This window comes from Triplophysa dalaica, chromosome 3, assembly GCF_015846415.1.
Source record: "Triplophysa dalaica isolate WHDGS20190420 chromosome 3, ASM1584641v1, whole genome shotgun sequence".
Lineage (NCBI taxonomy): Eukaryota > Metazoa > Chordata > Actinopteri > Cypriniformes > Nemacheilidae > Triplophysa > Triplophysa dalaica.
In genome coordinates this window covers 17,818,727-17,841,396 of record NC_079544.1, presented here as the reverse complement: position 1 = coordinate 17,841,396, position 22,670 = coordinate 17,818,727, and positions in this window count along the sequence as shown.

Below are 22,670 nucleotides of genomic sequence, written 5' to 3'. Positions count from 1 at the left end.
CACATCAGGATATTTAAAAAACGATGGTTTACCATGGTTCATGTAGCAAGAAGCATATTATTTCCATAGTAGTTTGTCAACATACAGTATATGGAGAGATTGAGACCTGACTACATTAATGACTATAGATACCCGTCTCTATATAACTTCCTTGATCACTTAAAAAACTAAAATATGCTGCATTCAACATGTGAACGACAAAAGAAAGCGCTGATGTTAAATGTAACAGTGAAATCGAACTTATGTATCTAAAAATAGAACCTTGTGCACTTTGTACTGCAAGAGCGAGTGTGAAGCAGGTCTTTTATATGTGTTTGGAAACTACAGAGGACTTAAAGGAGCCGCATTTTCAAAACCACAGGCGTTTTTTTTCTCCTTCAGTTGGATATTTCACATTTCAGGGAGACCTTATAACAGAACCAGCTCCCACCCAGCTCACACCTACAGTTTAACTGAAAGTTTAGATTCAATTGTCTCTTTATGACAGGAATGAACAAATTCACATTGTTTAATGTGATTATACATAATGTATAGAAGAGTTCATAGTTCAAATATACATGTAATTTTTCTTTCTAGTATCTTATATACTGTGATGGTCAGTGGCGGTTTTAGGCACGGGCGAACCGGGCAGCCGCCCGGGGCGCCAAATTTTCACGACACGTGGGGGGCGGCACAAGCACTTGAAAAAGAAAAATTATCCGCACCGCAAAGCAGGTTTCTATTATGTATAATATAACTGTCTGTGTGGGGAATTGGCAAATCGCCGCCCCTGCTTGCTGAGAAGCGCAGAAGCTGTGTGAAAACTGTAAAGGGGAGGGGCTGATCCCCTGATGGACAGTTCACCTCTCCCAAATGGAGCGGACAAGGAGGGGGGCCCATTTAGTGGGCTAAAATCAGTCACACCTTGACTTTCTTCTAAATAACGCACATTTCATTCATAATTTTAAAGCACAGGCCTATTTTTCCACGTTTTTTTTCTGCATTGTGTGTGAAATGGCTAATAAAAAAAGTTAATCCAAAACGATTATGTGGAGGTGAAGTGGTTTAGTCTTGATTGTCGAGTGCCAGATAAACATGAAAGCGATGGAGAGAAAAAGGTTTAAGCCGTCAGGTGCCCAATATAAGAAAAAATCAAAGTAGAAGCGGAGAAAGGAGCAAAAGATAAAGGTATGTAACTACGTTCTCTCTGTATGATTACGGTGACGTTATCCATCATCAATGAAGGGCTAATGTTAATGGGTGGTAACGTTAACTCTTACGTTTGTTAGCCTTCTTGCTATGATGCTTATACAACAATAATTCGGTCTTAACTCAACAAACACGAGATCTAATTTCACCATAAGATTGTGCTTTGCAACAAAACTGTTACAAGTAAAGTTATTATTTATTTCCATCATTGGGGTTAATGTTGGGCCCTGTAATTAGCCAACGAAATTAACATATGTCTGGATGTGTTCAAAGGCAAACATTTGCTATAACTCTGATGCGTGACAAAGAATATAATTTGAGGCAGTAACCAAGGAGCTAATTGTTCCTCCCTTAGATTAGATTAATAAAGCGTCTAATGAGTCATGACAGACATTTGGCATGTAAGGGCATGTTTATTTAAATTTGCAATTCATAAGAGTTATACTGTAGCCTACTGTCTTTTGATGTCAATTTCAATTGCAAATTCATGGGCACTTCTAAAGTATTTTGGAGAATCCTCTGTCACTGGTCAGCCATCAAAAACCATCAGCCTCCTTGAATTTTATCACTTTTATGCATGATAAGGATCTATCAGAGATCTACCCCAACTTTTGGACTGCTCTCAGGATTACACTTACTCTGCCAGTCACTGTGGCTCAAGCAGAGAGGAGCTTTTCAAAAGTTGATCAAGTCATACCTGAGGTCAACCATGTCTCAAGAACAGCTCACTGGCCTTCCTATCATCAGTATCAATAACTCAATAGGGGGCAGATTTCGTATGATGACATTATTGATGATTTTGCATTAAGGAAGGCCAGAAAGGTCAGGTTTTAGTTTGTGTTTTCTGTTCTTAGTGCAATAGTGTAATAATTAGATTTGCTTTTGTGTGATGAAGGATTTGTGCTATTTAGAATATTTTTTCTATATTTTATTTGTATATTATTCTTAATATTTTAATGTTGTTGTTCTCTGGTCGTGTTACATCATGATACATATGTACATCATGTACATATGTTGCAACATTTATGTACATAGAGTATATTTAAGTTCTGATAACTTATACTGATTTGTGCAGAATTGTGTTTTTAAAATGTTCTGTTGAAGGATTTGTGCAATTGAGAAATATAAGGTTCGTCTTACACTTATATAGTTATGGTAAAACATGGCTTTTTTTCTCTCGGATGGGTGGGAGTAGATGGGGGGGCACCCAGAGCGGATCTCGCCCGGGGAGTGATTCAATGTAGAACCGCCACTGGTGATGGTCATTTCCGTTATTGCAGTATGTAAAAGTTAATGCGTCTCTCTAAATGAATAAACATGCGTATTTCCTGTTTCAAACTCACCAAGAGAAACATGTGATGTCCTGTACCTGAGCTATTTATTGAGAGGTAATGTAGATGAGATGTGTCAGACCACATGCATCTCTCATCACATTTTGCTTGGTAAAAGGAAATAGTTGTGCTTGCACCTGATGATGCTCTAGCAAGAGTATGCAAACCTGTAGTGAAACAAACAGCAGCCAGTGGTTATGTTGACGTATCGGACACATTTCACTGTATTAAAGAAACAGAATGACATCTACTTGAGTCAATGGGAAGTGTTGTTTTATAATAGAAGTCACAATTGGAGTGCTTGCAAGGGTATTATGGTAAGGTTTTGGCCACAATGTAGTTTTCAAGGCTCAAGTCAGAAAATCTATAAAACTGATGTAAAGATATTCGGCATAAAGAACAAGACAGACCTTCCAAGTCAGTTTTACCTGTCTAGCTATGACAAAAAAATGATACCAAGGATATATCAAATAAAAAAACTGACATTTGAACTGGATTAATGTGGATGTTTTGGCCTCCCATCCATATTTTCTCCTGCAAAAATGAAGCCTCACCAGGTTTTCAGGTTGCAGATGCACACTAAAGTTTCACACTTCAGATACTTGATGCTATTTCAGAAACACGTTATTTACAGGAAAATTTGTCACTGATTATTCATTCTTTCCACAATCAAAATGTTCAATATTAGGGGGCTACAAAGTAAGTAAATGGCCATCTCAGTTTATAACACAATGAACTATTTTCAGCTCACTTAAACATCATGACTGGAATACTCATGTTATGTGTGTGCACATGATTTTAAAGATGTTTGCCAAAATGACTGTTGAATTTTTATGGGTTAAATCTTTTTTTTATTGTTTTTTAATGTATTTTCAGGCTAACATGCATGTTTTCTGTAGCATCTGACATAAAAACGATACAAACATGAAACAACTTGCATGCAAAAAAAAAACTAATTTAGAAATGCTATATAACAGCTGATCATGAAACAATCCGACCAGTGTGTCAAATCATAATGGGTGATTACTAAATTAGATTTTACAGCCATAAAGCTTATTTATAAATGAAGTTTAGCTCCACAAAAAAAAGCTGTTTGATTGTGGTTAGAGGTAAAATATGTCAGAGCAGAATTATAAAATCCTGATCTAAAATACTTAAGACTTTTAAAACAGAAGGAGCTTTAGGGTTGTTTGATACAAAAGTAAGAGTATTTCTTCTGCTCCTTTAAACAAAAGTTGTGGATTTTTGTATATGTATATTTGTTTTCATTTAGGTCATTTATTATCATTGGTGTATTTTTTGACCTGCGCTCCCGTTTCTTATCCACCATATGTAACTCATTCAAGTGAAATGTCTCAGTGATTTGAGAACTGTGTTTGGTGTGCTCCCTTGGTTCAGTTCTTGTAGTAAAAAGCTCTTTATTTGTTTTCTCAGTCGAGTTTCTTTTAAAGTTTTGTTTATAATCCTGAACCGGCAGCTCTGTTGGAGAAGCACAAAGAGTCTTGACTGTAAACTTAATTCAACAATCTGGTTGCTTTGTGAAAATGAAGCTTAAAACTGATGTGCCCAAGCACCTAAATTAACTGGTAAATGTTCATATATTTGTGATTATAAAAAAAAAAAAATCTTATTATAGTGAAAACCTAACATTTAAAACCAACTTTTTGGTTCCGAATCCACATTACACATTTTGTTAAAATTCATCACAATTTAGAGCGATTGTATGAGAATTTGGTTGTATAAAGATGGTGAATTAAATAATCTTGTATGTTAGCATGTGAAGAATGCCTGGACCTGGTTGATTGATCATTTGTTCTTCTGTTCTTATACCTTTAAATGTGGTCAATGTTGATGTTACTGTACCTGTGCTGGTCACAGTCTCTGGTCCTGGTGTTTTGATTGCTGTAGATGGGATGTGGGTGGATGTACTTGTTATGCACTTAGGGGGTCATAGTGGGGTATCTTTGTCTTTCCTAGTTCTTCCATTGCCCTCTTGGCCCATTTATCTTTTGGATTTGAACAAATAATGATATTTCTCCTGGTCAGGAACCTGTTCACACAATTTTTTTTTTAGCATTGTTCAGATATGCAGCCATATATTTTAGATTCTGTGCAAAATGGCATATTGATTTATACTAAAAAAAAAACTTTTAACTTACTGTATAGCGCTGAGATGACATAGTGGGCTATTTTGTATATAATAATCCAGAAGGTTTCCAACTGGTACGTTGGTCTTTGACACTTGAAGACAGCAGCTTTTTGGACGAAATTCTATTACATAAGCATATAAGAAATGTTATTCAGTTAAATAATCTTTATACTCACGGTCTGAAAACTCACATGCACTCTGTTATTAAGTCAATCATATACTGCAAGACAGCAACGCACTAAAGGCTCCTCACCTATACAGAAGCACATTTGCTGAACAACAATGTATAGCACTGAAGAGTTTAAGAATTAAGATGATCAGACTCACCTGCTACCTTAACACGTATTTGATAAAGAATAAACGTTAGAAGAATGAGCTTCATCGTGTCCTTCGGCACACTTCTAGCTATAAAACTGCTCTGGGTTGAAGGGTCTATGTTGAGGGAGGTCTCTCAGGCCACAAAGCTCACCACCCTTGCTCATTTGTCTCCATCATTTAGGCTAGGGATACACCGAAATGAAAATTATTGTCCGAAGCCGAATAAAATTGAAACACTTGGCCGTGTCAAATTTCTTTGTATTTAGCCAAGTTTTTCATTATTGCATAAACTGAATGGTCAAAATATGCTTTTTATATTTTGTCTCGCTTTTCAATATAACACAATATTGTTACGGTAAGTGAGGGAAGAACCCAAGCGCAGGCAGCAGTGCAGAAGAGAACAAAAACTATTTAAACAAAACAAAGACCCACGATGGGGTAAAACTAAACAAACAAGATAATAAACTGGAGAGGACTAACGGATACCAAACAACATTACATAAACTGAACTCAAACACTTACTAGGATGTGACAGGAGCTAGAAAATCAGGCACAATGTGGACAGGCAATAACTCTAAGGTACTAGACAAGAGATTCACACAAGCATCTAAGGTACATGAAATGAAAGGACTACGAAGTATACGCAACAAACAAGCACAAGACCATGAAATATGAGGCATATAAATAGGGGGGCAAATCAACCAAAAACAGGTGCGGGGCATGAACTGATTAACAAGGTGATAATGAGACGAAAGGGAGGGAAACATAGACGATACTCGGGGAGAGTATGGAAAGCCGCAAGGCCAAAACATCTCTCCCCACATAAAACAGGAAATTCTGTTTTGGTTCTGCTTCATGACCAAGAATTAGCCAACAATCATAGGCAGAACCTTGAAACAATATAACTTAAAAAAATTGAACAAAACAAGTAGCTTTCCTGTGTCTCAGTGGTTAGAGCATTCAATTAGCAACGCCGAGGTTATAGGTTCAATCCCAGGGGATTGCACATAGTCAGAAACAAAATGTGTAATACAATGCAATGCAATTTACTTTGGATAAAAGCGTCCGTCAAATGCATAAATGTAAATTTAAATGTGAAGTGTAAGCTAAATTAAACCAAAACATTGAGCTCTCTCCCTTCTTGAATAGCCTTTTTAGGCCTGTAACAAACTACTGAAAGAATTTACAGTACTCCTTACACCTAATACAAAACACTTTATTAAAAAGTGTCATTAAATATTATAAGCTGTGAATATGAATAAACAAAAACTGTTTGATTATTATAGGCTACACCGCAAAGTGTTTTAAAGTAAAAAAAAAACATCCATGCAAGCAATTCTGACTTACAACCATTTCAGTTCAGATCTCTCCACCAAACTCCGCCCACAAAGGCTGACTATTCTCTCAAAGGGGGGGGGGCTCGTGGCCGGGATGCGCAGAACTTACTTTGACAAGCTACAGATAGCTATACATTATTAGTATTGTACTTTTATAAAGCATATTCAGTGCCTTGCAAAAGTATTCATCCCCCTTCATTTTATTCACATTTGTTATGTTTTTTTGTTTTTACATTATTGTGCATGGAGTGTAGATTCATGTAAAAAAAAAAATTTAAAGAAGTCCAAGATAAGGCAGCAACATAACAAAAAGTGAATAATATGAAGGGGGATGAATACTTTTGCAAGGCACTGTACTGGTTGAGTATGCATCCATATATGAAACTTATTACAACAGGATATTTAAAAAACGATTGTATTACCATGGTTCATACAGGAAGAAGCATATGATTTTCATTGCAGTTTGTCAACGTACAGTATATGGAGAGTTAGACCTCACTACATTACTGACCATAGATTACTGTTTCTATATAACTTCATTGATCACTTAAAGGTTCTGTGTGTAAGTTTCAGAGGCCACTATTGGCGATGTAGGAAATTGCAACCTATAGCTCCGATACCCCCCTCTCCCTACCATCAGAGAAGCTACGGTTTGCGTCATAGGACAAAAGGGTTCCGTAAATGATAGCGGCCATTATCGGTGGTGTTGATAATTGCAATCTACGTCTCACAGGCGAACAACAGAACGAAGCTACAGACACAGGACAGAGATGTCGTCGTTTGAGACAGCAGAGAGTAACCTTTACAAGTCAAGTGACGACGTTTATTTACAAAGAAAAATAAATAAATTAAATTGACTTAATTCATTATTTACTCTAATCGTGATAGTGAATATTATTGTTACTTGTTTAGCATTGTGTCAGTGATGTATTCTCTTATTTTGCATAGCATTTTTTGGCACGGTAACTTGGTTCCTAATTTACCGCCTATTGAAACCGCTTGCTAATGCTAAAGGCGTGTAATATAACCGCGAAAGTCTTGGCAGACGTTTGGCATCGCCCCAATTAATCAATTGTATCTTTTCAAATCTTCGTTGACACTGTATTGCTTATAAACTATGCAACTTGGAAGTTTGGATTTTATCTTATCAATTATTAAATTACACGTTTGTATGCACAGAAGCTAAGCAGTATTCTAATATAATTTACACCCGTTTTTTGCAAATTATAGTTGTAAAAATGATTTCTAACTTGATTTGCACACGGCCTAGCAAAAAGGAATTATAGTACAATAACAAAGTGCTAAAAACAAGGAAAAACTCACTTGATGCTCATGCTCATCTATAAGCTAAAGCTATCAAACAAACAGTTCACTTATATAGCGGGCAGAAAGCTGGCAACTTAGGCGTCGCTTAGCAAACCCTTGGCCTGCTTCAGTGTCCTCCACGACGATGTTTATTTGGGTTTTCTGCCGTTTTTTGTCTCGACTTCGCCTTGCTGCATCGTATTTTCTCTTTTTTGATGACACAGATTGACGCTCTGTCGGCTCTTGTGCAGAGTATGTTTGGTCCGCCATTATCGCAAATTTTGCTGCTTACTGCAGCAAAGAACCGTTTATATCTCTAATAAAAAACATGACAAATAAATGCTGTTCTTGTTCTTCATCTTCTTCTGCTAATCCTTCTATGTAGTCGCTTTGCAAGCTGCCTCAAAACACAGCCGAAGAAGAAGAACATAGTCCTGTGCATCCTTAGTTTTAAGAAACGCGCTCAGTTTATCCGTGTAGTGCTACTATAGAAACATGGCTGTGCACATTGATAAATTACATGTAAGGGTGTGAACGCGGTGAATATACATAAAATGGCTCATTGTAAGGTAATATAAACATTTTGGTTCATTTTGTAAGGCATTTCTTCACCACTCACAATATAGTTTTGTATTATAAATTTCATTTTGGTGAATAAATCCTTCAAAATCCTACACATTGTACCTTTAAAAAACGAAAATATGCTACATTCAACATGTGAACGACAAAAGAACGCTTTGATCTTGAATGTAACAGTAAAATCGAAATTGTGTATCTAAAAATAGAATGTTGTGCACTTTGTACTGTAAGCGCGGTGTAAAGCAGGTCCTTTAAATGCGTCTGGAAACTACAGAGGACTTAAAGGAGCCGCATTCTCAAAACCACTGGCGTTTTTTCTCCTTCAGTGAGATATTCCACATTTCAGTGAGACCTTAAACCAAAACCAGCTCCCACCCAGCTCACACCTACAGTTCAACTGAAACTCATTTTAGATTCAATTGTCTCTTTGTGACATACAGAATGAACAAATGCACATTGTTCAAAGTGATTGTACATAATGTAAAGAAGATTTCAAGGTTAGAATTATAATATATAAATTGATGGTCATTTCCGTTATTGGAGTATGTGAAAGTTAATGTGTCTCTCTAAATTGAATAACCACATGCGTATTTCCTGTTTCAAACTCACCAAGAGAAACATGTGATGTCCTGTACCTGAGCTATTTATTGAGAGGTAATGTAGATGAGATGTGGCAGACCACATGCATCTCTCATCACATTTTGCTTGGTAAAAGGAAAGAGTTGTGCTTGCACCTGATGATGCTCTAGCAAGAGTATGCAAACCTGTAGTGAAACAAACAGCAGCCAGTGGTTATGTTGACGTATCGGACACATTTCACTGTATTCAAGAAACAGAATGACATCAACTTGACCAGAGTCACGTGAAAGTGTTGTTTTATAATTTAAGTCACGGTTAGAGTGGTTGCCAGGGTATTACGGTAAGGTTTTGGCCACACTGTAGTTTTTCAAAGCTCGAGTCAGACAAACTAAACATTAAGTATAAATATTTGGCATAGAGACCTTCCAAGTCTGTTTTACCTGTCTAGGCATGACCAAAATAAAACCAAGGATATATCAAATAAAAAAACTGACTTGAACTGGGTCAATGTGGATGTTTTGGCCTCCCTTCCATTTTTTTTCCTGCAAAAATGAAGCCTCACCAGTTTTCTAGGTTGCAGTTGCACATTTAAGTGTCACACTCCAACTACTTGATGCTTTTTCAGCAACACGTTATTTACAGGAAAATTTGTCACTCATTATTCATTCTTTCCACAATCAAAATGTTAAATATTAGGGGGCTACAAAGTAAGTAAATGGCCATCTCAAATGAAGAGAACCCCCCACACACTTATAACACAATGAACTATTTTCAGCTCACTTAAACATTATGACTGGAATATTCATGTTATGTGAGTGCACATGATTTCAAAGATGTTTGCCAAAATGACTGTTGAATTTTTATGGGTTTAATCTTTTTTTTATTGTTGTAAATTTATATATTAAGAATTTATTTTCAGGATAACACTTATGCTTTCTGTAGCATCTGGAATAAAAACCTACTATACAAACATAAAATAACTTGCATGTAAAAAAAAACCCTTATTTACATTTGCATAAAATATAACAACTGATCATGAAACAATCCGACCAGTGAATCAAATAATCATTGGTGATAATTAAATTTGGTTATACAGACATAAAGCTTTGAATAAGGGTGAGCCTGTTCTCTGAGGGCTGCTGTCACGTACAGTTTAAGATTTTGTTTCGCTGTTTGATTGTGGTTAGAGATAAAGTCTATCAGAGCAGGACTAAACACTCCTGATCAAAAATACTTAAGACTTTTAGGAGCTTTCTTGCTAAACAATGAGGAGCTTTAGGGTTGTTTTATACAAAAGTAAAACATATTACCTTGCTCCTTTAAACAAAAGTGATGGATTTTTGTATTAATATATTTGTTTTCATATGGGTGATTAATTATTGTTGGATTTGTTGACTTGCGCTCCAGTTTCTTATCCACCGTAGGTAACTCATTCATGTGAAATGTCTCAGTGATTTGGGAATTACTGTGTTTGGTTTGCTTCCTTGGTTCAGATCTTGTAGTAAAAAGCTCTTCTTTATTTGTTTTCTTAGTCGAGTTCCCTCTAAAGTTTTGTTTATAATCCTGAACCGGCAGCTCTGTTGGAGAAGCACAAAGAGTCTTTACTGTAAACCTAATTCATCAATCTTGTTCGTAGATGAAAATGTTGCTTCTAGCACCTAAATTAACATTTAATACCAATATTTTTGTTCCAAATTCACATTACACATTTTCTTTACATTCATCATAATTTTGAGCGATTGGGTCAAAAATAGTATGTGATTGCATAAAGATGCTGTATTATATTATCTTGAATGTTTGCATGTAAAGAATGTCTGGAACTGATTGATTGATCATTTGTTCTGTTCTTTTACCTTTGAATTCGGTCACTTTTGATGTTACTGTTCTTGAGCTGGTCTTAGTCTCTGGTCCTGGTGTTTTGATTGCTGTAGTTGGGATGTGGCTGGATGTACTTGTTATGCACTTAGGGGGTCCTAGGGGGGGTTTCTTTTTCTTTCTTAGTTCTTCAATTGCCTTCTTGGCCCATTTATCTTCTGGATTTGAACAAATAATGATATTTCTCCTGGTCAGGAACCTGTTCATACAAAAAAAAAATGTTAGCATTGTTTAATCATGCAGCCATATATTTTTGATTCTGTGCAAAATGGCATATTGATTTATACTAAAAAAAAAACTTTTAACTTACTGTATAGCGCTGAGATGACATAGTGGGCTATTTTGTATATAATAATCCAGAAGGTTTCCAACTGGTACGTTGGTCTTTGACACTTGAAGACAGCAGCTTTTTGGACGAAATTCTATTACATAAGCATATAAGAAATGTTATTCAGTTAAATAATCTTTATACTCACGGTCTGAAAACTCACATGCACTCTGTTATTAAGTCAATCATATACTGCAAGACAGCAACGCACTAAAGGCTCCTCACCTATACAGAAGCACATTTGCTGAACAACAATGTATAGCACTGAAGAGCTTAAGAATTAAGATGATCAGACTCACCTGCTACCTTAACACGTATTTGATAAAGAATAAACGTTAGAAGAATGAGCTTCATCGTGTCCTTCGGCACACTTCTAGCTATAAAACTGCTCTGGGTTGAAGGGTCTATGTTGAGGGAGGTCTCTCAGGCCACAAAGCTCACCACCCTTGCTCATTTGTCTCCATCATTTAGGCTAGGGATACACCGAAATGAAAATTATTGTCCGAAGCCGAATAAAATTGAAACACTTGGCCGTGTCAAATTTCTTTGTATTTAGCCAAGTTTTTCATTATTGCATAAACTGAATGGTCAAAATATGCTTTTTATATTTTGTCTCGCTTTTCAATATAACACAATATTGTTACGGTAAGTGAGGGAAGAACCCAAGCGCAGGCAGCAGTGCAGAAGAGAACAAAAACTATTTAAACAAAACAAAGACCCACGATGGGGTAAAACTAAACAAACAAGATAATAAACTGGAGAGGACTAACGGATACCAAACAACATTACATAAACTGAACTCAAACACTTACTAGGATGTGACAGGAGCTAGAAAATCAGGCACAATGTGGACAGGCAATAACTCTAAGGTACTAGACAAGAGATTCACACAAGCATCTAAGGTACATGAAATGAAAGGACTACGAAGTATACGCAACAAACAAGCACAAGACCATGAAATATGAGGCATATAAATAGGGGGGCAAATCAACCAAAAACAGGTGCGGGGCATGAACTGATTAACAAGGTGATAATGAGACGAAAGGGAGGGAAACATAGACGATACTCGGGGAGAGTATGGAAAGCCGCAAGGCCAAAACATCTCTCCCCACATAAAACAGGAAATTCTGTTTTGGTTCTGCTTCATGACCAAGAATTAGCCAACAATCATAGGCAGAACCTTGAAACAATATAACTTAAAAAAATTGAACAAAACAAGTAGCTTTCCTGTGTCTCAGTGGTTAGAGCATTCAATTAGCAACGCCGAGGTTATAGGTTCAATCCCAGGGGATTGCACATAGTCAGAAACAAAATGTGTAATACAATGCAATGCAATTTACTTTGGATAAAAGCGTCCGTCAAATGCATAAATGTAAATTTAAATGTGAAGTGTAAGCTAAATTAAACCAAAACATTGAGCTCTCTCCCTTCTTGAATAGCCTTTTTAGGCCTGTAACAAACTACTGAAAGAATTTACAGTACTCCTTACACCTAATACAAAACACTTTATTAAAAAGTGTCATTAAATATTATAAGCTGTGAATATGAATAAACAAAAACTGTTTGATTATTATAGGCTACACCGCAAAGTGTTTTAAAGTAAAAAAAAAACATCCATGCAAGCAATTCTGACTTACAACCATTTCAGTTCAGATCTCTCCACCAAACTCCGCCCACAAAGGCTGACTATTCTCTCAAAGGGGGGGGGGCTCGTGGCCGGGATGCGCAGAACTTACTTTGACAAGCTACAGATAGCTATACATTATTAGTATTGTACTTTTATAAAGCATATTCAGTGCCTTGCAAAAGTATTCATCCCCCTTCATTTTATTCACATTTGTTATGTTTTTTTGTTTTTACATTATTGTGCATGGAGTGTAGATTCATGTAAAAAAAAAAATTTAAAGAAGTCCAAGATAAGGCAGCAACATAACAAAAAGTGAATAATATGAAGGGGGATGAATACTTTTGCAAGGCACTGTACTGGTTGAGTATGCATCCATATATGAAACTTATTACAACAGGATATTTAAAAAACGATTGTATTACCATGGTTCATACAGGAAGAAGCATATGATTTTCATTGCAGTTTGTCAACGTACAGTATATGGAGAGTTAGACCTCACTACATTACTGACCATAGATTACTGTTTCTATATAACTTCATTGATCACTTAAAGGTTCTGTGTGTAAGTTTCAGAGGCCACTATTGGCGATGTAGGAAATTGCAACCTATAGCTCCGATACCCCCCTCTCCCTACCATCAGAGAAGCTACGGTTTGCGTCATAGGACAAAAGGGTTCCGTAAATGATAGCGGCCATTATCGGTGGTGTTGATAATTGCAATCTACGTCTCACAGGCGAACAACAGAACGAAGCTACAGACACAGGACAGAGATGTCGTCGTTTGAGACAGCAGAGAGTAACCTTTACAAGTCAAGTGACGACGTTTATTTACAAAGAAAAATAAATAAATTAAATTGACTTAATTCATTATTTACTCTAATCGTGATAGTGAATATTATTGTTACTTGTTTAGCATTGTGTCAGTGATGTATTCTCTTATTTTGCATAGCATTTTTTGGCACGGTAACTTGGTTCCTAATTTACCGCCTATTGAAACCGCTTGCTATTGCTAAAGGCGTGTAATATAACCGCGAAAGTCTTGGCAGACGTTTGGCATCGCCCCAATTAATCAATTGTATCTTTTCAAATCTTCGTTGACACTGTATTGCTTATAAACTATGCAACTTGGAAGTTTGGATTTTATCCTATCAATTATTAAATTACACGTTTGTATGCACAGAAGCTAAGCAGTATTCTAATATAATTTACACCCGTTTTTTGCAAATTATAGTTGTAAAAATGATTTCTAACTTGATTTGCACACGGCCTAGCAAAAAGGAATTATAGTACAATTACAAAGTGCTAAAAACAAGGAAAAACTCACTTGATGCTCATGCTCATCTATTAGCTAAAGCTATCAAACAAACACTTCACTTATATAGCGGGCAGAAAGCTGGCAACTTAGGCGTCGCTTAGCAAACCCTTGGCCTGCTTCAGTGTCCTCCACGACGATGTTTATTTGGGTTTTCTGCCGTTTTTTGTCTCGACTTCGCCTTGCTGCATCGTATTTTCTCTTTTTTGATGACACAGATTGACGCTCTGTCGGCTCTTGTGCAGAGTATGTTTGGTCCGCCATTATCACAAATTTTGCTTCTTACTGCAGCAAAGAACCGTTTATATCTCTAATAAAAAACATGACAAATAAATGCTGTTCTTGTTCTTCATCTTCTTCTGCTAATCCTTCTATGTAGTCGCTTTGCAAGCTGCCTCAAAACACAGCCGAAGAAGAAGAACATAGTCCTGTGCATCCTTAGTTTTAAGAAACGCGCTCAGTTTATCCGTGTAGTGCTACTATAGAAACATGGCTGTGCACATTAATAAATTACATGTAAGGGTGTGCCCGCGGTGAATATACATAAAATGTCTCATTGTAAGGTAATATAAACAATTCGGTTCAGTTTGTAAGGTATTTCTTCACCACTCACAACATAGTTTTGTATTATAAATTACATTTTGGTGAATAAATCCTTCAAAATCCTACACATTGTACCCTTAAAAAACTAAAATATGCTACATTCAACATGTGAACGACAAAAGAACGCTTTGATCTTGAATGTAACAGTAAAATTGAAATTGTGTATCTAAAAATAGAATCTTGTGCACTTTGTACTGTAAGCGCGGTGTAAAGCAGGTCCTTTAAATGCGTCTGGAAACTACAGAGGACTTAAAGGAGCCGCATTCTCAAAACCACAGGCGTTTTTTCTCCTTCAGTGGGATATTCCACATTTCAGTGAGACCTTAAACCAAAACCAGCTCCCACCCAGCTCACACCTACAGTTTAACTGAAACTCATTTTAGATTCAATTGTCTCTTTGTGACATACAGAATAGACAAATGCACATTGTTCAAAGTGATTGTACATAATGTAAAGAAGATTTCAAGGTTAGAATTATAATATATATATTGATGGTCATTTCCGTTATTGGAGTATGTGAAAGTTAATGTGTCTCTCTAAATTGAATAACCACATGCGTATTTCCTGTTTCAAACTCACCAAGAGAAACATGTGATGTCCTGTACCTGAGCTATTTATTGAGAGGTAATGTAGATGAGATGTGGCAGACCACATGCATCTCTCATCACATTTTGCTTGGTAAAAGGAAATAGTTGTGCTTGCACCTGATGATGCTCTAGCAAGAGTATGCAAACCTGTAGTGAAACAAACAGCAGCCAGTGGTTATGTTGACGTATCGGACACATTTCACTGTATTCAAGAAACAGAATGACATCAACTTGACCAGAGTCACGTGAAAGTGTTGTTTTATAATTTAAGTCACGGTTAGAGTGGTTGCCAGGGTATTACGGTAAGGTTTTGGCCACACTGTAGTTTTTCAAAGCTCGAGTCAGACAAACTAAACATTAAGTATAAATATTTGGCATAGAGACCTTCCAAGTCTGTTTTACCTGTCTAGGCATGACCAAAATAAAACCAAGGATATATCAAATAAAAAACTGACTTGAACTGGGTCAATGTGGATGTTTTGGCCTCCCTTCCGTTTTTTTTCCAGCAAAAATGAAGCCTCACCAGTTTTCTAGGTTGCAGTTGCACATTTAAGTGTCACACTCCAACTACTTGATGCTTTTTCAGAAACACGTTATTTACAGGAATATTTGTCACTCATTATTCATTCTTTCCACAATCAAAATGTTCAATATTAGGGGGCTACAAAGTAAGTAAATGGCCATCTCAAATGAAGGGAACCCCCCACACACTTATAACACAATGAACTATTTTTAGCTCACTTAAACATTATGACTGGAATATTCATGTTATGTGAGTGCACATGATTTCAAAGATGTTTGCCAAAATGACTGTTGAATTTTTATGGGTTTAATCTTTTTTTTTATTGTTTTTTAATGTATTTTCAGGCTAACATGTATGTTTTCTGTAGCATCTTAATCTTTTTTACTTTTGTAAAGTTATCTATTGCAAATGTATTTAGAGGATAACACTTATGCTTTCTGTAGCATCTGGAATAAAAACCTACTATACAAACATAGAACAACTTGCATGTAAAAAAACATCCTTTACAAATGCACAAAATATAACAACTGATCATGAAACAATCCGACCATAGCAGTGAATCAAATCATCATTGATGATTATTAAATTTGGGTATACAGCCATAAAGCTTTAAATAAGGGTGAGCCTGTTCTCTAAAGGCTGCCGTTTTTGCCATGTTTTCAAAACTTTGATTGTGTTTTTTGCGTGTTTAACAATGGATGCTCCTGTTTCTAGTTTAAAAAACCTTTATATTTCACATGTTTCAAGTTTATCGTTGTCTTCAAAATCCTGCCTTCCGAAACGCTCGGATTGGTAAAGCTGACCAGGTCTGTCGTGATTGGCTCCCCGCTTAGAGTGTGTGTGAGAAGATGTCCCACCCATACCATATCAGCGAGTTCCGCTCCTCAAGCTGTTGTGATTGGCCGGTCCCCCTTTTCAGTAGACATGAATTCATCAGCTTTGGCTTTTAGCAGTAAAGAAGCGTTAACTTCACCTCATCAGTTGAAAACATGTGGATCGATCGAAGTTTGACGGAGGTCTGCTAGTGCATGTGCAAATGTCAATCTTTGTTAGATAATGCCTTTTTTCCCCCTACTATGGCAAGGGAGATGACATCGGACCGGTTGGGTCAGAACGGTTATATTATCACTAATAACAGAAGCTTTAGTTTTGCCTTTTTATATTGGACATAAGTTGGATAAACAGATTGACCAGGTGACCTTTGCAAGCTGGACTTCAGAAGACGTTTCAAAGAAGTGTTTAATAGGTATGCGCACACACACACACACACACACACACACACACAGAATATCAGTGTATTCCTCAGAACAGCTTCACAGCCGACGGTAAAGTCATGGAAGCTGTTATTTGACCGTTGGTCATCTTAGAAAGTGTGTAGCTGAATTCTTATTACTAGCTGTAGGACTGTGATGAAAGTGAAAGTAAAGAAGCTCAGTCAAATGTTTACAATCTCTGATAATCAAACACTACACCAGCAGCTTTTCCTCGCCCCTTTTTTTGGCGTATTCCTTTGGCTGGATGCTAATAAAAGCACTCGGAATAGTGACCTCATGTACCCGGGAAGAAGAGGAATGTAGAAAATTCCAGCCATTCTCTGTAGTCCATGAAAAGATAATTATTTGATTGTTGTTTGAGCTAAATTTTGTCAGAGACTTAACATTCATCTCCATCCTGCTTCAACGACTACCATCCAGTAGCACTCACTCCTATTCCGATGAAGTGCTTTGAACAACTAGTCATGCAACACATCAAGTCTGTCCTCCCCCCCTCCCTGGACCCCTTCCAGTTTGCATATAGGTCCAACCGCTCGGCCGATGATGCCATCGCCACTGCCCTCCACCCAGCCCTCACACATCTGGACAAAAAAGACTCATATGTCAGGATGCTGTTCATAGACTTCAGTTCAGCATTCAACACAATCATCCCTCAGTAGCTCACTCACAAATTGGCCCAGCTGGGGTTCAACACCTCTCTGTGCAACTGGTTGTTGGACTTTCTGACCGGAAGACCTCAGGCAGTACGGGTCGGCATTAACACATCCAACACTATCACACTGAACACAGGGGCCCCCCAAGGATGTGTGCTGAGCCCCCTCCTCTTCACTCTGCTGACCCACGACTGCACTCCGTCACACAACTCTAACCTATTCATCAAGTTTGCGGACAACATGACTGTGGTAGGTCTCATTAGCAACCGAGATGAGACAAACTACAGAAGAGAGGTGAGCCACCTGGCTGGGTGGTGCAGGGTCAACAATCTCTCTCTGAATGTGGAGAAGATGAAGGAGATTGTTGTTGACTTCAGGAGAGCGCACACTCAGCATGCTCCTCTGACCATCAACGGTGCGACTGTGGAGAGAGTGAGCAGCACCAAGTTTCTGGGTGTGCACATCAAAGAGGACCTCTCCTGGACTACCAACACTGCAGCACTGGCCAAGAAAGCACAGCAACGTCTCTACTTCCTCCGCAAACTCAGAAGAGCCAGAGCACCGACCACCATCATGTGCACTTTCTACAGAGGCACCATCGAGAGCATCCTGACTAGCTGCATCACTGTGTGGTATGGCACCTGCAATGCGTCCTGCCGCAAGTCCCTTCAACGGATAGTGAGAGCAGCTGAGAAGATCGATGGTGTCTCTCTCCCCTCCCTCCAAGACATCTACAGCACCCGTCTCACCCGCAAAGCCCTCAGCATTGCAGGTGATCCCACCCACCCGACACACAATTTCTTCAGTCTGCTGCCATCAGGGAGGAGACTGCGGAGTCTCCTGGCGAGGACCAGCAGACTGAAGGACAGCTTCATCCATCAGGCTGTCAGGAAGCTGAACTCCCTCCCGTTCTTGCCCCCCTCCCCTCTTTTACCCCACGCAACACTGAACTTTGACACTACGACCCCCCCCCCAGGACCCCCATCCTCCCCTTTACAACTGTGACCCGCACCAGTCACTTTGTGCAGTACTGCAGCAATGATCTCTACCTCAACCGGCATTGTCTGTAATCTACCTCTTCTGACAGTCTGACAAAAGTCTGTTCTTTTTCTTGCACTACCCGCATCTGCACATTTTTGTTTTATTTAACTGGTTTGCACTTTATCTCCCATGTGCCTATTGTCACTTTATCTCTTTTTTTAGTTATTTTTGTTATTAGTTCTACAATGTCCTTATTTGTAAATCTGTATAGTTTGGATGTACATATGGTTAAACCGTCTTATGGTTATCTGTATTTCAGCGTCTACTGTCAGTGTTTAATGTTAATTGTATGCACCAAGGGTCTGAGAGTAACGCAATTTCAATTCTCTGTATGTATGTACTGTACATGTGGAAGAATTGACAATAAAGCAGACTTGAGACTTTATTCAAAACTCACCCTGTATTTGAACACTTTTCCACCATATGGAGTAAAGCAGAGCTGTTAAAAAGTCAATTTCATCTTGATCTGTTGAAGAATGAATCAATAATAAAAAAGATTTTTTATTGCCAAGTGTGCTTGGACACACAAGGAATTTGTCTTAGTGACAGAAGCTTCCAATGCACAGGTAAAAAAGTGACAAGGCACAGGTAACAAAACATAACAAATAAATATGTATTAGAATATTAGGACTTTTATATCAACATTATCTTAACTATCCAGCAGTCTGATTAAACTGTAAAAAACTTGCACCGTAGCTAGAGAATACTAGGAATGAGTTTAGCCAACGTTGTGGTTTCTACACTGTTAAACCTAGTAAGTCTTTCAATTTCACACAATAATGATGTTTCCAAAAAACATGTGTTTCTAGCTGCATCAACTGAAATGGCTCACAGATTATAGAGTATCAGAGAGAAACTACTGTAGTAGATCAACAATAGAAAAACTTCTCCACAAAAATGCATGAAACTGCATTTCTGATATATTATCACTGCATTTCTCTTATTAATAGGGTCTAAGTTCAGCAAAAGGGACTAGTAATCCCCAGGGACATCAGTAATATAAAAAACCTCAGTATATTGAAAAAAACAATTATTTCATTAAAAAATATTTAGAAGGTAAAATAAAATAAAACAACAAATGATTCCAGTTTACCGATCTACCTTACCTTTCATAAAATCTTTCTTTGCCGTCATTCAGTTACGGTTACTGGAGGTCGTCTTTCTCTGCTTCCCTTCTACTCAGGGGCAAAGCCAGACGTTGTAGACAATGGGTATAGCCCAAATGAATGGGCATGGTCCCCCAAGGAGAATATTTTTTCCCCATTTATGGCAGCTATATGACTTGTATTATATTGTATTATCATTTTGAAAGCATAAAAAAATATGTTCAAAGTGACATTTTCACTTCTCTTAAAGGCAAAATATGAATAAACAGCATTACTTATATAGGATCTTGATGCCTGTCAAGTAATTTCAGCTCTGAATCTTAATATTTAACATTTTTATTGCAAACAGTTGGTTTTGTTATGTCTGCTTTCTTACGTCTCACTACAGTCATCCTCGCACTGGAATTCACGTATGGTGTTACTCGCCTGCCTGCTGATTGGCTGAAGTTTGGTCTTCTTCAGTCTGATTGGCTGCCATTCTGCTTGGCCTGTTTAATTTGATTGGCTGGAATTGCGTGAACTCTGTCATTCTCATTTGATTGGTCAACTTTTTTTGGTACTAGCCCCTGGTACCACTTTTGCAGCTGCACCAAGTTACTATAAGCCATAGAAATCACGAGAAAATCTATTAAAAAGTCGGTAAAAAATTGTTAATAAATTACTGTTATTATTTATTACCGGTACACACTGAGCAACATAGACTATTCGCCTATTGTTAACATTAGCCATTAACCGGTAATATCTGCATCAGCTAGCAGTTTTCACATCACATAACTATAAATAGACTATAAATAACTATAAATATCAAAGCCACTGTAATAATAACCGATTTGAAAAGCGTGTCAAAAGATTCAGCATTTTCATTTGCACATGAAATTTACCTTTGTTTTACTTCGAAGGTCATCTTCTGTAAAATTGACTAGAGTGCAGGACCGAGTTTGAATACTGCCACACAGCATACCGAATTAATTCATTTTAGAAACCTGAGGTAGGCTTTTGAAAAAAAATTCGTGGATTGAGCCCCAAAAGCCAACCCTCCGCTCCGCCACTGCTTTTACTGATGCTCTTTTTCAGATACACATACAGATACAGATTCCTGATTTTTTTCACTAATTCCTCTTCCTCTGTTCCACCTTTATCACGGCACTCTGTGTCTAGTTATTCACGGGAAATGCTCATTATTGTGAGTCTCTTAATTGAATTTCGGTTGTACTGATTTAAGTTATCTTTATTTATATTAATATGTTAAAGAAGTACACTATTAAACACTCAAGCACTAGCGGAGAGTAAAGGTGAAGACTCAAAACCACATTTGCACAAGCTCAAATTTCACTCATACAATTTTACATATGAATTTTACACCATACAATGCCACAGTTCATATAAACAGAGAAAAACTCATCAGCGTGCTAAACATAGCAGCTTCATTACATTAGCTATTTATTAATTTACACACATAATGATAAAAATTGTGATTAAAATTTTTGGCATCTAAATTATAGCAGAACACTGTGGCAATGTCTTCATTTAATGTTGTTTCTTGATGATGTTAAGACGTCAAGGTGTATTGGTAAAAAATTGTGTGCTGAGTCATATTCATATGATAAAAAGTGGGCATCATACTGTACAAGCAAGAGTTTATATATTCTCAGATGACTGAGTGATAGTTGCACACAGTCACGGGTAGTCTGCATCCTTCTTTATTAACTCGGAAAGAGGGTTATTGAAAAGACTGATGCCTTAACAGGTGGCCAGTCAGTGAGATAGGAAAATAAGGTGTAAATGACAAACCACAAGCACATGTGGAAAGCAGCTCATCCCACAATAAACCACAGATTTACTTTCACCCACATTACAAACCAGCTGCAGATCTCCCTGCTTTCCTGTGTCATTGCCAATACATGAAGCTTAGCATTGAGGCATATGTATCTATTTTGTTTGTATATTTGAATACAGAAACTATTACATGCTCCAAAACGTTGTTTGCTTGAATAAGAAAAATGCTCAAGCACATGTCTTGGAAATAACATGCGTGGAAACACAACCAAGGGGGGAAACACCTCCCATCGTATAAGGCTTAACTCTGTACATTAGTATGGTTCCTCCTCCTACAATGTGGTCTTGCATGTATGCAGTTGCAGTTGTTAAGCATCACCACCACTTAACCTACATAACCTACGGCTTTAACAGTGAGGTTTTCCTCTCTCACACCCTCTAAACTGACAGAGAATACGGAAAGAGAAAGAGCACTATGACTTTTATTCTTTGTAGGCCATGTAGAGGAACATGGGGGGCTACAAATATTTTCCATGGTGTGCTACGCATATCATCCAGTCTTTAGCTTTTTATTGCTTAATTATTGTTAATATATGTGTATATAAGCGTATATGTGTCTAAATGTGCTTTTTATACTTACTAGAGGAAGTATACTATACTGAAGTAGTACTATACTGAAAAATTCAAATACTAAATATATTTTGTGTCTTAAATTGCCCTTACATCTCATTTTTGGTCCTTAGAGGTGTCAAAAAGACAACTGGTAGATTGCTCTTACCAACAGCTGGGAACACAGGGAGACATATCACAACGAGCCAAAGTAACCGCAGAAGAGTTATTAAGATATTTGCTATTCCTACAAGTTGAAGAGATTGCTGGATGGATATCAAGAGTGCAGTCAATTTTACACATTTTAAGACTATTTCTTACCTTCCTCCACCGAAAGAAAAATCATACGAATTAAAAAATTCATCAGTTTACCAAATTTTGTATTTATTTCATTTATGTTATGATATTCATGCCAAAACATGCTTCAGATGACATCAGCTATGGAGGCTGTGGAAGTATTATTTATTGTTAGTTCATGTTAACTGTTAAACTTTTTCCCATACATTGCAGTATGTCGTGAAACTTTTTCATAAATATTCATTTTTAATAAGGAAAGACAGTTCACTTTAAT